This window comes from Opisthocomus hoazin, chromosome 13 (genome assembly GCF_030867145.1).
Source record: "Opisthocomus hoazin isolate bOpiHoa1 chromosome 13, bOpiHoa1.hap1, whole genome shotgun sequence".
Classification (NCBI taxonomy): Eukaryota; Metazoa; Chordata; class Aves; order Opisthocomiformes; family Opisthocomidae; genus Opisthocomus; species Opisthocomus hoazin.
Genome location: NC_134426.1, coordinates 5,686,492 through 5,706,830, shown reverse-complemented (window position 1 = coordinate 5,706,830; position 20,339 = coordinate 5,686,492).

Genomic DNA, 20,339 nt, shown 5'->3' with positions numbered 1-20,339 from the left:
ATTCGCATTTTTGGAGCAAGGCTGCCGGAGGCGCCCGGCACAGACCACTTAAGCTACGTTTGAAGTTTGAGGGGACAAGACAAGCAAGCAGCCCCAGTCTCTGTGCCTCTGTGCGAGCACTGCCATGGGCAGATGAGGCTGAGCAACAGCTTTCCAGGCTAGCTCTTTCTGCCTGCGAGCTATCTGCAGACGTTCGCATTTTCGGAGCAGCGCTGCCGCAAGCCCTCGGCACAGACCACCTAAGCTACGTTTGAAGTCTGAGGGGACAAGACAAGCAAGCAGCCCCAGTCTCTGTGCCTCTGTGCGAGCAGTGCCATGGGCAGATGAGGCTGAGCAACAGCTTTCCAGGCTAGCTCTTTCTGCCTGCGAGCTATCTGCAGACGTTCGCATTTTCGGAGCAGGGCTGCCGGAAGAGCCCAGCACATAGCACCTTAGCTACGTTTGAAGTTTCAGAGGGCACCACAAGCAAGCAGCCCCAGTCTCTGTGCCTCTGTGCGAGCAGTGCCATGGGCAGATGAGGCTGAGCAACAGCTTTCCAGGCTAGCTCTTTCTGCCTGCGAGCTATCTGCAGACGTTCGCATTTTCGTAGCAGGGCTGCCAAGTGCGCCCGACAGAAACAGCCAAAAGATACGTTTGAAGTTTGAGGGGGCAAGACAACCAAGCAGCCCCAGTCTCTGTGCCTCTGTGCGAGCACTGCCATGGGCAGATGAGGCTGAGCAACAACTTCCCAGGCTAGCTCTTTCTGGCTGCGAGCTATCTGCAGACGTTCGCATTTTCAGAGCAGGACTGCCAGAGGATCCCGGCACGGAATACCAAATTTCTGTTTGAGGTTTGAGGGGGCAAGACAAGCAAGCAGCCCCAGTATCTGTGCCTCTGTGCGAGCAGTGCCATGGGCAGATGAGGGTAAGCAACAGCTTTCCAGGCTAGCTCTTTCTGCCTACGAGCTATTTGCAGATGTTCGCATTTTCAGAGCAGGACTGCCAGAGAATCCCAGCACGGAATACTAAATTTATGTTTGAGGTTTGAGGGGGCAAGACAAGCAAGCAGCCCCAGTCTCTGTGCCTCTGTGCGAGCAGTGCCATGGGCAGATGATGCTGAGCAACAGCTTTCCAGGCTAGCTCTTTCTGCCTGCGAGCTATCTGCAGACATTCGCATTTTTGGAGCAAGGCTGCCGTAGGCGCCCGGCACAGACCACCTAAGCTACGTTTGAAGTTTGAGGAGACAAGACAAGCAAGCAGCCCCAGTCTCTGTGCCTCTGTGCGAGCAGTGCCATGGGCAGATGAGGCTGAGCAACAGCTTTCCAGGCTAGCTCTTTCTGCCTGCGAGCTATCTGCAGACGTTCGCATTTTCAGAGCAGGTCTGCCGGAGGCGCCCGGCACGGACCACCTAAGCTACGTTTGAAGTTTGAGGGGACAAGACAAGCAAGCAGCCCCAGTCTCTGTGCCTCTGTGCGAGCAGTGCCATGGGCAGATGAGGCTGAGCAACAGCTTTCCAGGCTAGCTCTTTCTGCCTGCGAGCTATCTGCAGACGTTTGCATTTTCGGAGCAGGGCTGCCGGAGGCGCCCGGCACGGACCACCTAAGCTACGTTTGAAGTTTGAGGGGGCAAGACAAGCAAGCAGCCCCAGTCTCTGTGCCTCTGTGCGAGCAGTGCCATTGGCAGATGAGGCTGAGCAACAGCTTTCCAGGCTAGCTCTTTCTTCCTGCGAGCTATCTGCAGACGTTCGCATTTTCGGAGCAGGGCTGCCGGAGGCGCCCGGCACAGACCACCTAAGCTACGTTTGAAGTTTGAGGGGACAAGACAAGCAAGCAGCCCCAGTCTCTGTGCCTCTGTGCGAGCAGTGCCATGGGCAGATGAGGCTGAGCAACAGCTTTCCAGGCTAGCTCTTTCTGCCTGCGAGCTATCTGCAGACGTTTGCATTTTCGGAGCAGGGCTGCCGGAGGCGCCTGGCACGGACCACCTAAGATAAGTTTGAAGTTTGAGGGGACAAGACAAGCAAGCAGCCCCAGTCTCTGTGCCTCTGTGCGAGCAGTGCCATTGGCAGATGAGGCTGAGCAACAGCTTTCCAGGCTAGCTCTTTCTGCCTGCGAGCTATCTGCAGACGTTCGCATTTTCAGAGCAGGACTGCCAGAGGATCCCGGCACGGAATACCAAATTTCTGTTTGAGGTTTGAGGGGGCAAGACAAGCAAGCAGCCCCAGTATCTGTGCCTCTGTGCGAGCAGTGCCATGGGCAGATGAGGGTAAGCAACAGCTTTCCAGGCTAGCTCTTTCTGCCTACGAGCTATTTGCAGATGTTCGCATTTTCAGAGCAGGTCTGCCAGAGAATCCCAGCACGGAATACTAAATTTATGTTTGAGGTTTGAGGGGGCAAGACAAGCAAGCAGCCCCAGTCTCTGTGCCTCTGTGCGAGCAGTGCCATGGGCAGATGAGGCTGAGCAACAGCTTTCCAGGCTAGCTCTTTCTGCCTGCGAGCTATCTGCAGACATTCGCATTTTTGGAGCAAGGCTGCCGGAGGCGCCCGGCACAGACCACCTAAGCTACGTTTGAAGTTTGAGGGGACAAGACAAGCAAGCAGCCCGAGTCTCTGTGCCTCTGTGCGAGCAGTGCCATGGGCAGATGAGGCTGAGCAACAGCTTTCCAGGCTAGCTCTTTCTGCCTGCGAGCTATCTGCAGACGTTCGCATTTTCAGAGCAGGGCTGCCAAGTGCGCCCGACAGAAACAGCCAAAAGATACGTTTGAAGTTTGAGGGGGCAAGACAAGCAAGCAGCCCCAGTCTCTGTGCCTCTGTGCGAGCACTGCCATGGGCAGATGAGGCTGAGCAACAACTTCCCAGGCTAGCTCTTTCTGGCTGCGAGCTATCTGCAGACGTTCGCATTTTCAGAGCAGGACTGCCAGAGGATCCCGGCACGGAATACCAAATTTCTGTTTGAGGTTTGAGGGGGCAAGACAAGCAAGCAGCCCCAGTATCTGTGCCTCTGTGCGAGCAGTGCCATGGGCAGATGAGGGTAAGCAACAGCTTTCCAGGCTAGCTCTTTCTGCCTACGAGCTATTTGCAGATGTTCGCATTTTCAGAGCAGGACTGCCAGAGAATCCCAGCACGGAATACTAAATTTATGTTTGAGGTTTGAGGGGGCAAGACAAGCAAGCAGCCCCAGTCTCTGTGCCTCTGTGCGAGCAGTGCCATGGGCAGATGATGCTGAGCAACAGCTTTCCAGGCTAGCTCTTTCTGCCTGCGAGCTATCTGCAGACATTCGCATTTTTGGAGCAAGGCTGCCGTAGGCGCCCGGCACAGACCACCTAAGCTACGTTTGAAGTTTGAGGAGACAAGACAAGCAAGCAGCCCCAGTCTCTGTGCCTCTGTGCGAGCAGTGCCATGGGCAGATGAGGCTGAGCAACAGCTTTCCAGGCTAGCTCTTTCTGCCTGCGAGCTATCTGCAGACGTTCGCATTTTCAGAGCAGGTCTGCCGGAGGCGCCCGGCACGGACCACCTAAGCTACGTTTGAAGTTTGAGGGGACAAGACAAGCAAGCAGCCCCAGTCTCTGTGCCTCTGTGCGAGCAGTGCCATGGGCAGATGAGGCTGAGCAACAGCTTTCCAGGCTAGCTCTTTCTGCCTGCGAGCTATCTGCAGACGTTTGCATTTTCGGAGCAGGGCTGCCGGAGGCGCCCGGCACGGACCACCTAAGCTACGTTTGAAGTTTGAGGGGGCAAGACAAGCAAGCAGCCCCAGTCTCTGTGCCTCTGTGCGAGCAGTGCCATTGGCAGATGAGGCTGAGCAACAGCTTTCCAGGCTAGCTCTTTCTGCCTGCGAGCTATCTGCAGACGTTCGCATTTTCGGAGCAGGGCTGCCGGAGGCGCCCGGCACAGACCACCTAAGCTACGTTTGAAGTTTGAGGGGGCAAGACAAGCAAGCAGCCCCAGTCTCTGTGCCTCTGTGCGAGCAGTGCCATGGGCAGATGAGGCTGAGCAACAGCTTTCCAGGCTAGCTCTTTCTGCCTGCGAGCTATCTGCAGACGTTTGCATTTTCGGAGCAGGGCTGCCGGAGGCGCCTGGCACGGACCACCTAAGATAAGTTTGAAGTTTGAGGGGACAAGACAAGCAAGCAGCCCCAGTCTCTGTGCCTCTGTGCGAGCAGTGCCATTGGCAGATGAGGCTGAGCAACAGCTTTCCAGGCTAGCTCTTTCTGCCTGCGAGCTATCTGCAGACGTTCGCATTTTCAGAGCAGGACTGCCAGAGGATCCCGGCACGGAATACCAAATTTCTGTTTGAGGTTTGAGGGGGCAAGACAAGCAAGCAGCCCCAGTCTCTGTGCCTCTGTGCGAGCAGTGCCATGGGCAGATGAGGCTGAGCAACAGCTTTCCAGGCTAGCTCTTTCTGCCTGCGAGCTATCTGCAGACATTCGCATTTTTGGAGCAAGGCTGCCGGAGGCGCCCGGCACAGACCACCTAAGCTACGTTTGAAGTTTGAGGGGACAAGACAAGCAAGCAGCCCCAGTCTCTGTGCCTCTGTGCGAGCAGTGCCATGGGCAGATGAGGCTGAGCAACAGCTTTCCAGGCTAGCTCTTTCTGCCTGCGAGCTATCTGCAGACGTTCGCATTTTCAGAGCAGGTCTGCCGGAGGCGCCCGGCACGGACCACCTAAGCTACGTTTGAAGTTTGAGGGGACAAGACAAGCAAGCAGCCCCAGTCTCTGTGCCTCTGTGCGAGCAGTGCCATGGGCAGATGAGGCTGAGCAACAGCTTTCCAGGCTAGCTCTTTCTGCCTGCGAGCTATCTGCAGACGTTCGCATTTTCGGAGCAGCGCTGCCGCAAGCCCTCGGCACAGACCACCTAAGCTACGTTTGAAGTCTGAGGGGACAAGACAAGCAAGCAGCCCCAGTCTCTGTGCCTCTGTGCGAGCAGTGCCATGGGCAGATGAGGCTGAGCAACAGCTTTCCAGGCTAGCTCTTTCTGCCTGCGAGCTATCTGCAGACGTTCGCATTTTCGGAGCAGGGCTGCCGGAAGAGCCCAGCACATAGCACCTTAGCTACGTTTGAAGTTTCAGAGGGCACCACAAGCAAGCAGCCCCAGTCTCTGTGCCTCTGTGCGAGCAGTGCCATGGGCAGATGAGGCTGAGCAACAGCTTTCCAGGCTAGCTCTTTCTGCCTGCGAGCTATCTGCAGACGTTCGCATTTTCGTAGCAGGGCTGCCAAGTGCACCCGACAGAAACAGCCAAAAGATACGTTTGAAGTTTGAGGGGGCAAGACAAGCAAGCAGCCCCAGTCTCTGTGCCTCTGTGCGAGCACTGCCATGGGCAGATGAGGCTGAGCAACAACTTCCCAGGCTAGCTCTTTCTGGCTGCGAGCTATCTGCAGACGTTCGCATTTTCAGAGCAGGACTGCCAGAGGATCCCGGCACGGAATACCAAATTTCTGTTTGAGGTTTGAGGGGGCAAGACAAGCAAGCAGCCCCAGTATCTGTGCCTCTGTGCGAGCAGTGCCATGGGCAGATGAGGGTAAGCAACAGCTTTCCAGGCTAGCTCTTTCTGCCTACGAGCTATTTGCAGATGTTCGCATTTTCAGAGCAGGACTGCCAGAGAATCCCAGCACGGAATACTAAATTTATGTTTGAGGTTTGAGGGGGCAAGACAAGCAAGCAGCCCCAGTCTCTGTGCCTCTGTGCGAGCAGTGCCATGGGCAGATGAGGCTGAGCAACAGCTTTCCAGGCTAGCTCTTTCTGCCTGCGAGCTATCTGCAGACGTTCGCATTTTCAGAGCAGGTCTGCCGGAGGCGCCCGGCACGGACCACCTAAGCTACGTTTGAAGTTTGAGGGGACAAGACAAGCAAGCAGCCCCAGTCTCTGTGCCTCTGTGCGAGCAGTGCCATGGGCAGATGAGGCTGAGCAACAGCTTTCCAGGCTAGCTCTTTCTGCCTGCGAGCTATCTGCAGACGTTTGCATTTTCGGAGCAGGGCTGCCGGAGGCGCCCGGCACGGACCACCTAAGCTACGTTTGAAGTTTGAGGGGGCAAGACAAGCAAGCAGCCCCAGTCTCTGTGCCTCTGTGCGAGCAGTGCCATTGGCAGATGAGGCTGAGCAACAGCTTTCCAGGCTAGCTCTTTCTGCCTGCGAGCTATCTGCAGACGTTCGCATTTTCGGAGCAGGGCTGCCGGAGGCGCCCGGCACAGACCACCTAAGCTACGTTTGAAGTTTGAGGGGGCAAGACAAGCAAGCAGCCCCAGTCTCTGTGCCTCTGTGCGAGCAGTGCCATGGGCAGATGAGGCTGAGCAACAGCTTTCCAGGCTAGCTCTTTCTGCCTGCGAGCTATCTGCAGACGTTTGCATTTTCGGAGCAGGGCTGCCGGAGGCGCCTGGCACGGACCACCTAAGATAAGTTTGAAGTTTGAGGGGACAAGACAAGCAAGCAGCCCCAGTCTCTGTGCCTCTGTGCGAGCAGTGCCATTGGCAGATGAGGCTGAGCAACAGCTTTCCAGGCTAGCTCTTTCTGCCTGCGAGCTATCTGCAGACGTTCGCATTTTCAGAGCAGGACTGCCAGAGGATCCCGGCACGGAATACCAAATTTCTGTTTGAGGTTTGAGGGGGCAAGACAAGCAAGCAGCCCCAGTATCTGTGCCTCTGTGCGAGCAGTGCCATGGGCAGATGAGGGTAAGCAACAGCTTTCCAGGCTAGCTCTTTCTGCCTACGAGCTATTTGCAGATGTTCGCATTTTCAGAGCAGGTCTGCCAGAGAATCCCAGCACGGAATACTAAATTTATGTTTGAGGTTTGAGGGGGCAAGACAAGCAAGCAGCCCCAGTCTCTGTGCCTCTGTGCGAGCAGTGCCATGGGCAGATGAGGCTGAGCAACAGCTTTCCAGGCTAGCTCTTTCTGCCTGCGAGCTATCTGCAGACATTCGCATTTTTGGAGCAAGGCTGCCGGAGGCGCCCGGCACAGACCACCTAAGCTACGTTTGAAGTTTGAGGGGACAAGACAAGCAAGCAGCCCCAGTCTCTGTGCCTCTGTGCGAGCAGTGCCATGGGCAGATGAGGCTGAGCAACAGCTTTCCAGGCTAGCTCTTTCTGCCTGCGAGCTATCTGCAGACGTTCGCATTTTCAGAGCAGGTCTGCCGGAGGCGCCCGGCACGGACCACCTAAGCTACGTTTGAAGTTTGAGGGGACAAGACAAGCAAGCAGCCCCAGTCTCTGTGCCTCTGTGCGAGCAGTGCCATGGGCAGATGAGGCTGAGCAACAGCTTTCCAGGCTAGCTCTTTCTGCCTGCGAGCTATCTGCAGACGTTCGCATTTTCGGAGCAGCGCTGCCGCAAGCCCTCGGCACAGACCACCTAAGCTACGTTTGAAGTCTGAGGGGACAAGACAAGCAAGCAGCCCCAGTCTCTGTGCCTCTGTGCGAGCAGTGCCATGGGCAGATGAGGCTGAGCAACAGCTTTCCAGGCTAGCTCTTTCTGCCTGCGAGCTATCTGCAGACGTTCGCATTTTCGGAGCAGGGCTGCCGGAAGAGCCCAGCACATAGCACCTTAGCTACGTTTGAAGTTTCAGAGGGCACCACAAGCAAGCAGCCCCAGTCTCTGTGCCTCTGTGCGAGCAGTGCCATGGGCAGATGAGGCTGAGCAACAGCTTTCCAGGCTAGCTCTTTCTGCCTGCGAGCTATCTGCAGACGTTCGCATTTTCGTAGCAGGGCTGCCAAGTGCACCCGACAGAAACAGCCAAAAGATACGTTTGAAGTTTGAGGAGGCAAGACAACCAAGCAGCCCCAGTCTCTGTGCCTCTGTGCGAGCACTGCCATGGGCAGATGAGGCTGAGCAACAACTTCCCAGGCTAGCTCTTTCTGGCTGCGAGCTATCTGCAGACGTTCGCATTTTCAGAGCAGGACTGCCAGAGGATCCCGGCACGGAATACCAAATTTCTGTTTGAGGTTTGAGGGGGCAAGACAAGCAAGCAGCCCCAGTATCTGTGCCTCTGTGCGAGCAGTGCCATGGGCAGATGAGGGTAAGCAACAGCTTTCCAGGCTAGCTCTTTCTGCCTACGAGCTATTTGCAGATGTTCGCATTTTCAGAGCAGGACTGCCAGAGAATCCCAGCACGGAATACTAAATTTATGTTTGAGGTTTGAGGGGGCAAGACAAGCAAGCAGCCCCAGTCTCTGTGCCTCTGTGCGAGCAGTGCCATGGGCAGATGAGGCTGAGCAACAGCTTTCCAGGCTAGCTCTTTCTGCCTGCGAGCTATCTGCAGACGTTCGCATTTTCAGAGCAGGTCTGCCGGAGGCGCCCGGCACGGACCACCTAAGCTACGTTTGAAGTTTGAGGGGACAAGACAAGCAAGCAGCCCCAGTCTCTGTGCCTCTGTGCGAGCAGTGCCATGGGCAGATGAGGCTGAGCAACAGCTTTCCAGGCTAGCTCTTTCTGCCTGCGAGCTATCTGCAGACGTTCGCATTTTCAGAGCAGGTCTGCTGGAGGCGCCCGGCACGGACCACCTAAGCTACGTTTGAAGTTTGAGGGGACAAGACAAGCAAGCAGCCCCAGTCTCTGTGCCTCTGTGCGAGCAGTGCCATGGGCAGATGAGGCTGAGCAACAGCTTTCCAGGCTAGCTCTTTCTGCCTGCGAGCTATCTGCAGACGTTTGCATTTTCGGAGCAGGGCTGCCGGAGGCGCCCGGCACGGACCACCTAAGCTACGTTTGAAGTTTGAGGGGGCAAGACAAGCAAGCAGCCCCAGTCTCTGTGCCTCTGTGCGAGCAGTGCCATTGGCAGATGAGGCTGAGCAACAGCTTTCCAGGCTAGCTCTTTCTGCCTGCGAGCTATCTGCAGACGTTCGCATTTTCGGAGCAGGGCTGCCGGAGGCGCCCGGCACAGACCACCTAAGCTACGTTTGAAGTTTGAGGGGGCAAGACAAGCAAGCAGCCCCAGTCTCTGTGCCTCTGTGCGAGCAGTGCCATGGGCAGATGAGGCTGAGCAACAGCTTTCCAGGCTAGCTCTTTCTGCCTGCGAGCTATCTGCAGACGTTTGCATTTTCGGAGCAGGGCTGCCGGAGGCGCCTGGCACGGACCACCTAAGATAAGTTTGAAGTTTGAGGGGACAAGACAAGCAAGCAGCCCCAGTCTCTGTGCCTCTGTGCGAGCAGTGCCATTGGCAGATGAGGCTGAGCAACAGCTTTCCAGGCTAGCTCTTTCTGCCTGCGAGCTATCTGCAGACGTTCACATTTTCAGAGCAGGACTGCCAGAGGATCCCGGCACGGAATACCAAATTTCTGTTTGAGGTTTGAGGGGGCAAGACAAGCAAGCAGCCCCAGTATCTGTGCCTCTGTGCGAGCAGTGCCATGGGCAGATGAGGGTAAGCAACAGCTTTCCAGGCTAGCTCTTTCTGCCTACGAGCTATTTGCAGATGTTCGCATTTTCAGAGCAGGTCTGCCAGAGAATCCCAGCACGGAATACTAAATTTATGTTTGAGGTTTGAGGGGGCAAGACAAGCAAGCAGCCCCAGTCTCTGTGCCTCTGTGCGAGCAGTGCCATGGGCAGATGAGGCTGAGCAACAGCTTTCCAGGCTAGCTCTTTCTGCCTGCCAGCTATCTGCAGACGTTCGCATTTTCGGAGCAGGGCTGCCGGAAGCGCCCGGCACGGACTACCTAAGCTACGTTTGAAGTTTGAGGGGACAAAACAAGCAAGCAGCCCCAGTCTCTGTGCCTCTGTGCGAGCAGTGCCATGTGCAGATGAGGCTGAGCAACAGCTTTCCAGGCTAGCTCTTTCTGCCTGCGAGCTATTTGCAGACGTTCGCATTTTCGGAGCAGGGCTGCCGGAGGCTCCCGAGACGGACCACCTAAGCTACGTTTTAAGTTTGAGGGGACAAGACAAGCAAGCAGCCCCAGTCTCTGTGCCTCTGTGCGAGCAGTGCCATGGGCAGATGAGGCTGAGCAACAGCTTTCCAAGCTAGCTCTTTCTGCCTGCGAGCTATCTGCAGACGTTCGCATTTTCAGAGGAGGACTGCCAGAGGATCCCGGCACGGAATACCAAATTTCTGTTTGAGGTTTGAGGGGGCAAGACAAGCAAGCAGCCCCAGTCTCTGTGCCTCTGTGCGAGCAGTGCCATGGGCAGATGAGGCTGAACAACAGCTTTCCAGGCTAGCTCTTTCTGCCTGCCAGGTATCTGCAGACGTTCGCATTTTCGGAGCAGGGCTGCCGGAAACGACCGGCACGGACTACCTAAGCTACGTTTGAAGTTTGAGGGGACAAAACAAGCAAGCAGCCCCAGTCTCTGTGCCTCTGTGCGAGCAGTGCCATGTGCAGATGAGGCTGAGCAACAGCTTTCCAGGCTATCTCTTTCTGCCTGCGAGCTATTTGCAGACGTTCGCATTTTCGGAGCAGGGCTGCCGGAGGCTCCCGAGACGGACCACCTAAGCTACGTTTTAAGTTTGAGGGGACAAGACAAGCAAGCAGCCCCAGTCTCTGTGCCTCTGTGCGAGCAGTGCCATGGGCAGATGAGGCTGAGCAACAGCTTTCCAGGCTAGCTCTTTCTGCCTGCGAGCTATCTGCAGACGTTCGCATTTTCAGAGCAGGACTGCCAGAGGATCCCGGCACGGAATACCAAATTTATGTTTGAGGTTTGAGGGGGCAAGACAAGCAAGCAGCCCCAGTCTCTGTGCCTCTGTGCGAGCAGTGCCATGGGCAGATGAGGCTGAGCAACAGCTTTCCAGGCTAGCTCTTTCTGCCTGCGAGCTCTCTGCAGACGTTCGCATTTTTGCAGCAGCGCTGCCGGAGGCGCCCGGCACAGACCACCTAAGCTACGTTTGAATTTTGAGGGGACATGACAAGCAAGCAGCCCCAGTCTCTGTGCCTCTGTGCGAGCAGTGCCATGGCCAGATAAGGCTGAGCAACAGCTTTCCAGGCTAGCTCTTTCTGCCTGCGAGCTATCTGCAGACGTTCGCATTTTCGGAGCAGGGCTGCCAAAGGCGCCCAGCACAAACATCCAAAAGATTCGTTTGAAGTTTGAGGGGGCAAGACAAGCAAGCAGCCCCAGTCTCTGTGCCTCTGTGTGAGCAGTGCCATGGGCAGATGAGGCTGAGAAACAGCTTTCCAGGCTAGCTCTTTCTGCCTGCGAGCTATCTGCAGACGTTTGCATTTTCGGAGCAGGGCTTTCAGAGGCTCCCGAGACGGATCACCTAAGCTACTTTTGAAGTTTGAGGGGGCAAGACAAGCAAGCAGCCCCAGTCTCTGTGCCTCTGTGCGAGCAGTGCCATGGGCAGATGAGGCTGAGCAACAGCTTTCCAGGCTAGCTCTTTCTGCCTGCGAGCTATCTGCAGACGTCCGCATTTTCAGAGCAGGACTGCCAGAGGATCCCGGCACGGAATACCAAATTTATGTTTGAGGTTTGAGGGGGCAAGACAAGCAAGCAGCCCCAGTCTCTGTGCCTCTGTGCGAGCAGTGCCATGGGCAGATGAGGCTGAGCAACAGCTTTCCAGGTTAGCTCTTTCTGCCTGCGGGCTATCTGCAGACGTTCGCATTTTCAGAGCAGGACTGCCAGAGGATCCCGGCACGGAATAGCAAATTTATGTTTGAGGTTTGAGGGGGCAAGACAAGCAAGCAGCCCCAGTCTCTGTGCCTCTGTGCGAGCAGTGCCATGGGCAGATGAGGCTGAGCAACAGCTTTCCAGGCTAGCTCTTTCTGTCTGCGAGCTATCTGCAGACGTTCGCATTTTCGGAGCAGGGCTGCTGGAGGCGCCCGGCACGGACCACTTAAGCTACGTTTGAAGTTTGAGGGGGCAAGACAAGCAAGCAGCCCCAGTCTCTGTGCCTCTGTGCGAGCAGTGCCATGGGCAGATGAGGCTGAGCAACAGCTTTCCAGGCTAGCTCTTTCTGCCTGCGAGCTATCTGCAGATGTTCGCATTTTCGGAGCAGGGCTGTCGGAGGCGCCCGGCACAGAACACCTAAGCTACGTTTGAAGTTTGAGGGAACAAGGCAAGCAAGCAGCCCCAGTCTCTGTGCCTCTGTGCGAGCAGTGCCATGGGCAGATGAGGCTGAGCAACAGCTTTCCAGGCTAGCTCTTTCTGCCTGCGAGCTATCTGCAGACGTTCGCATTTTCGGAGCAGGGATGCCAAAGGCTCCCGGCACAAACATCCAAAATATACGTTTGAGGTTTGAGGGGGCAAGACAAGCAAGCAGCTGCAGTCTCCTTGCCTCTGTGCGAGCAGTGCCATGGGCAGATGAGGCTGAGCAACAGCTTTCCAGGCTAGCTCTTTCTGCCTGCGAGCTATCTGCAGACGTTCGCATTTTCGGAGCAGGGCTGCCGGAAGCGCCCGGCACGGACCACCTAAGCTACGTTTGAAGTTTGAGGGGACAAGACAAGCAAGCAGCCCCAGTCTCTGTGCCTCTGTGCGAGCAGTGCCATGGGCAGATGAGGCTGAGCAACAGCTTTCCAGGCTAGCTCTTTCTGCCTGCGAGCTATCTGCAGACGTTTGCATTTTTGCAGCAGCGCTGCCGGAGGCGCCCGGCACAGACCACCTAAGCTACGTTTGAAGTTTGAGGGGACAAGGCTAGCAAGCAGCCCCAGTCTCTGTGCCTCTGTGCGAGCAGTGCCATGGCCAGATAAGGCTGAGCAACAGCTTTCCAGGCTAGCTCTTTCTGCCTGCGAGCTATCTGCAGACGTTCGCATTTTCGGAGCAGGGCTGCCAAAGGCGCCCAGCACAAACATCCAAAAGATTCGTTTGAAGTTTGAGGGAACAAGACAAGCAAGCAGCCCCAGTCTCTGTGCCTCTGTGCGAGCAGTGCCATGGGCAGATGAGGCTGAGCAACAGCTTTCCAGGCTAGCTCTTTCTGCCTGCGAGCTATCTGCAGACGTTCGCATTTTCGGAGCAGGGCTGCCGGAAGCGCCCTGCACGGACCACCTAAGATACGTTTGAAGTTTGAGGGGACAAGACAAGCAAGCAGCCCCAGTCTATGTGCCTCTGTGCGAGCAGTGCCATGGGCAGATGAGGCTGAGCAACAGCTTTCCAGGCTAGCTCTTTCTGCCTGCGAGCTATCTGCAGACGTTCGCATTTTCGGAGCAGCGCTGACGGAGGCGCCCGGCACAGAACACCTAAGCTACGTTTGAAGTTTGAGTTGACAAGACAAGCAAGCAGCCCCAGTCTCTGTGCCTCTGTGCGAGCAGTGCCATGGGCAGATGAGGCTGAGCAACAGCTTTCCAGGCTAGCTCTTTCTGGCTGCCAGCTATCTGCAGACATTCGCATTTTCGGAGCAGGGCTACCGGAAGCGCCTGGCACAGACCACCTAAGCTACGTTTGAAGTTTGAGGGGGCAAGACAAGCAAGCAGCCCCAGTCTCTGTGCCTCTGTGCGAACAGTGCCGTGGGCAGATGAGGCTGAGAAACGACTTTACAGGCTAGCTCTTTCTGCCTGCGAGCTATCTGCAGACGTTCCAATTTCGGAGCAGGGCTTCCGGAGGTTCTCGTCACGGACCACCTAAGCTACATTTGATGTTTGAGGGGGCAAGACAAGCAGGCAGCCCCAGTCTCTGTGCCTCTGTGCGAGCAGTGCCATGGGCAGATGAGGCTGAGCAACAGCTTTCCAGGCTAGCTCTTTCTGGCTGCGAGCTACCTGAAGACGTTCGCATTTTCGGAGCAGTGCTGCCGGAGGCACCCGGCACGGACCACCTAAGAAACGTTTGAAGCTTGAGGGGACAAGACAAGCAAGCAGCCCCAGTCTCTGTGCCTCTGTGCGAGCAGTGCCATGGGCAGATGAGGCTGAGCAACAGCTTTCCAGGCTAGCTTTTTCTGCCTGCGAGGTATCTGCAGATGTTCGCATTTTCAGAGCAGGACTGCCAGAGGATCCCGGCACGGAATACCAAATTTATGTTTGAGGTTTGAGGGGGCAAGACAAGCAAGCAGCCCCAGTCTCTGTGCCTCTGTGCGAGCAGTGCCATGGGCAGATGAGGCTAAGCAACAGCTTTCCAGGCTAGCTCTTTCTGCCTACGAGCTATTTGCAGACGTTCGCATTTTCAGAGCAGGACTGCCAGAGGATCCCAGCACGGAATACCAAATTTATGTTTGAGGTTTGAGGGGGCAAGACAAGCAAGCAGCCCCAGTCTCTGTGCCTCTGTGCGAGCAGTGCCATGGGCAGATGAGGCTGAGCAACAGCTTTCCAGGCTAGCTCTTTCTGCCTGCGAGCTATCTGCAGACGTTTGCATTTTCGGAGCAGGGCTGCCGGAGGCGCCCGGCACGGACCACCTAAGCTACGTTTGAAGTTTGAGTTGACAAGACAAGCAAGCAGCCCCAGTCTCTGTGCCTCTGTGCGAGCAGTGCCATGGGCAGATGAGGCTGAGCAACGGCTTTCCAGGCTAGCTCTTTCTGCCTGCGAGCTTATCTGCAGACGTTCCAATTTTCGGAGCAGGGCTTCCGGAGGTTCTCGTCACGGACCACCTAAGCTACATTTGATGTTTGAGGGGGCAAGACAAGCAGGCAGCCCCAGTCTCTGTGCCTCTGTGCGAGCAGTGCCATGGGCAGATGAGGCTGAGCAACAGCTTTCCAGGCTAGCTCTTTCTGCCTGCCTGCTACCTGAAGACGTTCGCATTTTCGGAGCAGTGCTGCCGGAGGCGCCCGGCACGGACCACCTAAGAAACGTTTGAAGCTTGAGGGAAAAAGACAAGCAAGCAGCCCCAGTCTCTGTGCCTCTGTGCGAGCAGTGCCATGGGCAGATGAGGCAGAGCAACAGCTTTCCAGGCTAGCTCTTTCTGCATGCGACCTATCTACAGACGTTCGCATTTTCAGAGCAGGGCTGCCGGAGGATCCCGGCACAGAACACCAAAGCTACGTTTGAAGTTTGAGTTGACAAGACAAGCAAGCAGCCCCAGTCTCTGTGCCTCTGTGCGAGCAGTGCCATGGGCAGATGAGGCTTAGCAACAACTTTCCAGGCTAGCTCTTTCTGGCTGCCAGCTATCTGCAAACGTTCGCATTTTCGGAGCAGGGCTGCCAAAGGCGCCCGGCACAGACCACCTAAGCTACGTTTGAAGTTTGAGGGGGCAAGACAAGCAAGCAGCCCCAGTCTCTGTGCCTCTGTGTGAGAAGTGCCATGGGCAGATGAGGCTGAGCAACAGCTTTCCAGGCTAGCTCTTTCTGCCTGCGAGCTATCTGCAGACGTTCGCATTTTTGGAGCAGGGCTGCCGGAGGCGCCTGGCACAGACCACCTAAGCTACGTTTGAAGTTTGAGGGGGCAAGACAAGCAAGCAGCCCCAGTCTCTGTGCCTCTGTGCGAGCAGTGCCATGGGCAGATGAGGCTGAGCAACATTTTTCCAGGCTAGCTCTTTCTGCCTGCGAGCTATCTGCAGATGTTCGCATTTTCAGAGCAGCGCTGCTGCAAGCACCCGGCACGGACCACCTAAGCTACGTTTGAAGTTTGAGGGGACAAGACAAGCAAGCAGCCCCAGTCTCTGTGCCTCTGTGCGAACAGTGCCATGGGCAGATGAGGCTGAGCAACAGCTTTCCAGGCTAGCTCTTTCTGCCTGCGAGCTATCTGCAGACGTTTGCATTTTCGGAGCAGGGCTGCTGGAGGCGCCCGGCACGGACCACCTAAACTACGTTTGAAGTTTGAGGGGACAAGACAAGCAAGCAGCTCCAGTCTCTGTGCCTCTGTGCGAGCAGTGCCGTGGGCAGATGAGGCTGAGCAACGGCTTTACAGGCTAGCTCTTTCTGCCTGCGAACTATCTGCAGACGTTCCAATTTCGGAGCAGGGCTTCCGGAGGTTCTCGTCACGGACCACCTAAGCTAATTTGATGTTTGAGGGGGCAAGACAAGCAGGCAGCCCCAGTCTCTGTGCCTCTGTGCGAGCAGTGCCAGGGGCAGATGAGGCTAAGCAACAGCTTTCCAGGCTAGCTCTTTCTGCCTACGAGCTATCTGCAGACGTTCGCATTTTCAGAGCAAGACTGCCAGAGGATCCCAGCACGGAATACCAAATATATGTTTGAGGTTTGAGGGGGCAAGACAAGCAAGCAGCCCCAGTCTCTGTGCCTCTGTGCGAGCAGTGCCATGGGCAGATGAGGCTGAGCAACAGCTTTCCAGGCTAGCTCTTTCTGCCTGCGAGCTATCTGCAGATGTTCGCATTTTCAGAGCAGCGCTGCTGCAAGCACCCGGCACGGACCACCTAAGCTACGTTTGAAGTTTGAGGGGACAAGACAAGCAAGCAGCCCCAGTCTCTGTGCCTCTGTGCGAACAGTGCCATGGGCAGATGAGGCTGAGCAACAGCTTTCCAGGCTAGCTCTTTCTGCCTGCGAGCTATCTGCAGACGTTTGCATTTTCGGAGCAGGGCTGCTGGAGGCGCCCGGCACGGACCACCTAAACTACGTTTGAAGTTTGAGGGGACAAGACAAGCAAGCAGCTCCAGTCTCTGTGCCTCTGTGCGAGCAGTGCCGTGGGCAGATGAGGCTGAGCAACGGCTTTACAGGCTAGCTCTTTCTGCCTGCGAACTATCTGCAGACGTTCCAATTTCGGAGCAGGGCTTCCGGAGGTTCTCGTCACGGACCACCTAAGCTAATTTGATGTTTGAGGGGGCAAGACAAGCAGGCAGCCCCAGTCTCTGTGCCTCTGTGCGAGCAGTGCCAGGGGCAGATGAGGCTAAGCAACAGCTTTCCAGGCTAGCTCTTTCTGCCTACGAGCTATCTGCAGACGTTCGCATTTTCAGAGCAAGACTGCCAGAGGATCCCAGCACGGAATACCAAATATATGTTTGAGGTTTGAGGGGGCAAGACAAGCAAGCAGCCCCAGTCTCTGTGCCTCTGTGCGAGCAGTGCCATGGGCAGATGAGGCTGAGCAACAGCTTTCCAGGCTAGCTCTTTCTGCATGCGAGCTATCTACAGACGTTCGCATTTTCAGAGCAGGGCTGCCGGAGGATCCCGGCACAGACCACCAAAGCTACGTTTGAAGTTTGAGGGGACAAGACAAGCAAGCAGCCCCAGTCTCTGTGCCTCTGTGCGAGCAGTGCCATGGGCAGATGAGGCTGAGCAACAGCTTTCCAGGCTAGCTTTTTCTGCCTGCGAGCTATCTGCAGACGTTCGCATTTTCGGAGCAGGGCTGCCGGAGGCGCCCGGCACAGACCACCTAAGCTACGTTTCAAGTTTGAGGGGACAAGACAAGCAAGCAGCCCCAGTCTCTGTGCCTCTGTGCTAGCAGTGCCATGGGCAGATGAGGCTTAGCAACAACTTTCCAGGCTAGATCCTTCTGGCTGCCAGCTCTCTGCAAACGTTTGCATTTTCGGAGCAGGGCTGATGGAGGATCCCGGCACAGAGCACCTAAGATACGTTTGAAGTTTGAGGGGACAAGACAAGCAAGCAGCCCCAGTCTCTGTGCCTCTGTGCGAGCAGTGCCATGGGCAGATGAGGCTGAGCAACAGCTTTCCAGGCTAGCTTTTTCTGCCTGCGAGCTATCTGCAGACGTTCGCATTTTCGGAGCAGGGCTGCCGGAGGCGCCCGGCACAGACCACCTAAGCTACGTTTGAAGTTTGAGGGGGCAAGACAAGCAAGCAGCCCCAGTCTCTGTGCCTCTGTGCGAGCAGTGCCATGGGCAGATGAGGCTGAGTAACAGTTTTCCAGACTAGCTCTTTCTGCCTGCGAGCTATCTGCAGATGTTCGCATTTTCAGAGCAGCGCTGCCGCAAGCACCCGGCACGGACCACCTAAGCTACATTTGAAGTTTGAGGGGACAAGACAAGCAAGCAGCCCCAGTCTCTGTGCCTCTGTGCGAACAGTGCCATGGGCAGATGAGGCTGAGCAACAGCTTTCCAGGCTAGCTCTTTCTGCCTGCGAGCTATCTGCAGACGTTTGCATTTTCGGAGCAGGGCTGCTGGAGGCGCCCGGCACGGACCACCTAAACTACGTTTGAAGTTTGAGGGGACAAGACAAGCAAGCAGCCCCAGTCTCTGTGCCTCTGTGCGAGCAGTGCCGTGGGCAGATGAGGCTGAGCAACGGCTTTACAGGCTAGCTCTTTCTGCCTGCCAGCTACCTGAAGACGTTCGCATTTTCGGAGCAGGGCTGCCGGAGTCGCCCGGCACGGACCACCTAAGAAACGTTTGAAGCTTGAGGGGACAAGACAAGCAAGCAGCCCCAGTCTCTGTGCCTCTGTGCGAGCACTGCCATGGACAGATGAGGCTAAGCAACAGCTTTCCAGGCTAGCTCTTTCTGCCTGCGAGCTATCTGCAGACGTTCGCATTTTCAGAGCAGGACTGCCAGAGGATCCCAGCACGGAATACCAAATTTATGTTTGAGGTTTGAAGGGGCAAGACAAGCAAGCAGCCCCAGTCTCTGTGCCTCTGTGCGAGCAGTGCCATGGGCATATGAGGCTGAGCAACAGCTTTCCAGGCTAGCTCTTTCTGCATGCGACCTATCTACAGACGTTCGCATTTTCAGAGCATGGCTGCCGGAGGATCCCGGCACAGACCACCAAAGCTACGTTTGAAGTTTGAGTTGACAAGACAAGCAAGCAGCCCCAGTCTCTGTGACTCTGTGCGAGCAGTGCCATGGGCAGATGAGGCTTAGCAACAACTTTCCAGGCTAGCTCTTTCTGGCTGCCAGCTATCTGCAAACGTTCGCATTTTCGGAGCAGGGCTGCTGGAGGCGCCCGGCACAGACCACCAAAGCTACGTTTGAAGTTTGAGGGGACAAGACAAGCAAGCAGCCCCAGTCTCTGTGCCTCTGTGCGAGCAGTGCCGTGGGCAGATGAGGCTGAGCAACGGCTTTACAGGCTAGCTCTTTCTGCCTGCCAGCTACCTGAAGACGTTCGCATTTTCGGAGCAGGGCTGCCGGAGGCGCCCGGCACGGACCACCTAAGAAACGTTTGAAGCTTGAGGGGACAAGACAAGCAAGCAGCCCCAGTCTCTGTGCCTCTGTGCGAGCAGTGCCGTGGGCAGATGAGGCTGAGCAACAGCTTTACAGGCTAGCTCTTTCTGCCTGCGAACTATCTGCAGACGTTCCAATTTCGGAGCAGGGCTTCCGGAGGTTCTCGTCACGGACCACCTAAGCTAATTTGATGTTTGAGGGGGCAAGACAAGCAGGCAGCCCCAGTCTCTGTGCCTCTGTGCGAGCAGTGCCAGGGGCAGATGAGGCTAAGCAACAGCTTTCCAGGCTAGCTCTTTCTGCCTACGAGCTATCTGCAGACGTTCGCATTTTCAGAGCAAGACTGCCAGAGGATCCCAGCACGGAATACCAAATATATGTTTGAGGTTTGAGGGGGCAAGACAAGCAAGCAGCCCCAGTCTCTGTGCCTCTGTGCGAGCAGTGCCATGGGCAGATGAGGCTGAGCAACAGCTTTCCAGGCTAGCTCTTTCTGCATGCGACCTATCTACAGACGTTCGCATTTTCAGAGCAGGGCTGCCGGAGGATCCCGGCACAGACCACCAAAGCTACGTTTGAAGTTTGAGGGGACAAGACAAGCAAGCAGCCCCAGTCTCTGTGCCTCTGTGCGAGCAGTGCCATGGGCAGATGAGGCTGAGCAACAGCTTTCCAGGCTAGCTTTTTCTGCCTGCGAGCTATCTGCAGACGTTCGCATTTTTGGAGCAGGGCTGCCGGAGGCGCCCGGCACAGACCACCTAAGCTACGTTTCAAGTTTGAGGGGACAAGACAAGCAAGCAGCCCCAGTCTCTGTGCCTCTGTGCGAGCAGTGCCATGGGCAGATGAGGCTTAGCAACAACTTTCCAGGCTAGATCCTTCTGGCTGCCAGCTCTCTGCAAACGTTTGCATTTTCGGAGCAGGGCTGATGGAGGATCCCGGCACAGAGCACCTAAGATACGTTTGAAGTTTGAGGGGACAAGACAAGCAAGCAGCCCCAGTCTCTGTGCCTCTGTGCGAGCAGTGCCATGGGCAGATGAGGCTGAGCAACAGCTTTCCAGGCTAGCTTTTTCTGCCTGCGAGCTATCTGCAGACGTTCGCATTTTCGGAGCAGGGCTGCCGGAGGCGCCCGGCACAGACCACCTAAGCTACGTTTGAAGTTTGAGGGGGCAAGACAAGCAAGCAGCCCCAGTCTCTGTGCCTCTGTGCGAGCAGTGCCATGGGCAGATGAGGCTGAGTAACAGTTTTCCAGACTAGCTCTTTCTGCCTGCGAGCTATCTGCAGATGTTCGCATTTTCAGAGCAGCGCTGCCGCAAGCACCCGGCACGGACCACCTAAGCTACATTTGAAGTTTGAGGGGACAAGACAAGCAAGCAGCCCCAGTCTCTGTGCCTCTGTGCGAACAGTGCCATGGGCAGATGAGGCTGAGCAACAGCTTTCCAGGCTAGCTCTTTCTGCCTGCGAGCTATCTGCAGACGTTTGCATTTTCGGAGCAGGGCTGCTGGAGGCGCCCGGCACGGACCACCTAAACTACGTTTGAAGTTTGAGGGGACAAGACAAGCAAGCAGC